Source organism: Galeopterus variegatus, unplaced genomic scaffold (assembly GCF_000696425.1).
Source record: "Galeopterus variegatus unplaced genomic scaffold, G_variegatus-3.0.2 Scaffold9189, whole genome shotgun sequence".
Taxonomy (NCBI): domain Eukaryota; kingdom Metazoa; phylum Chordata; class Mammalia; order Dermoptera; family Cynocephalidae; genus Galeopterus; species Galeopterus variegatus.
This window is the reverse complement of record NW_007735300.1, coordinates 9,705-11,150: the sequence shown is the minus strand read 5'-3', so window position 1 is coordinate 11,150 and position 1,446 is coordinate 9,705.

Sequence of the window (1,446 nt, the reverse complement as noted above, 5' to 3'; positions counted from 1 at the left end):
CGGGGGCGCGGCGCGGGCTCGGGGGCGGCAGGAGCCCGGCTCCCGGCGACTCGGGGACCCGAACGCGCACTCCCTTTCTGTCCTGCTCCAGGGTACCTTACATCGCTCCCAAGGACACCGGGCTCTGACCTCCGACCACGGAAAGAGAGCGACAGACTCCCACAACTGGGGTCTGAGTCGCGTCAGAGAGGGAGCCAGGAAAGGACTGGGGGAGCAGCCAGCGACCGATGCTGCACCAGCTCTGTCATCCGCAGCAGGCCACTAAACTACCTGGTCAGAGTTTCTTCATCAGCAAAGTGGGAATGTTTTGCTCAGTGCCCAGGACTGCAAACTGGTGGCCAGCGGGTCACTGGGCGTTTTGTTTGACTGGCTCAGTGTATTGAAAGATCCCAGGTCAGCACTTACTCCTGCATCCGTTTGTTACGGGCAGGGTGGCAGAGCATTTGAAGCTGTGACGCCTGTTCTGTGAGCCTGGGAACTGCTATTTATTCACTCATTTACTCGTTCACTCACCCCTTTACTCATTGTTCTTGCATATGCCTGCTATGTGCCAGGCACTGTTCTAGGCTCTCGGGTTACATTAGCGGACAGTACACTCAAAGATTCCCCACGTCATGGGGTTTACATTCTGTTGTGGGAAACAGGAAGCACAATAAATAAACACATTATATGGTAGGTGACAAGGTGATACCTGCTATGGGGGAATACTAAAGCATGCTAAGGGAATAGGGGGACATGAGGTTGTGATTTTTTTTTTTTTTTTTTTGGTGGCTGGCTGGTAACAGGGATTGAACCCTGGACCTTGGTGTTTTCAACACCATGCTCTAAACAGAGATGGCATTTAAACAAAGGAAGGAACCATCTGTATCTGGTAGTCATTCACTCACTCATTCATTTATCTATTAGTTCATTCATTCATCAAACAGATGCTGATCTCCTGCTGTGTGCCCGAACAGTGCTGGCTGGTGGGGAGATAATTCCTACCTTCAAGAAGCCCCCAGTCCAGTATGTAAAGAGTCGATCGCAACCCAGTGTGGTCAGGACTGGTTGTGACTACAGGAGTGTGGAAGTTGGGTGGAGCTGAATCAGCAAGTAAGGGATGTGGTGATGATCCAGGGAGGCTTCCGAGAGGTGACACTTGCATGGGATGGGTAGGAGTTTGGATGAGCTCAGCCACACTGACTTTTCTATTCTTTAAATATTCTGAGCTCAAACCCACCCCAGGACCTTTTCACTTGCTATTTCCTCTGCTTGAGTTGTTCACGTCTCAGTCCAGAGATTCCTTTTCAACCACTCAAATCTAAAATACACCCCCACTTTCTATCACATCACCCTATTTTATTCCCTTCATTACATCATTATCCAAATTTATCTTATTTATTTGCTTATTTTATGTCTCCCTTTGGGTGGCAAATGACCTCCACGAGGGCAGGGACCTTATCCGTC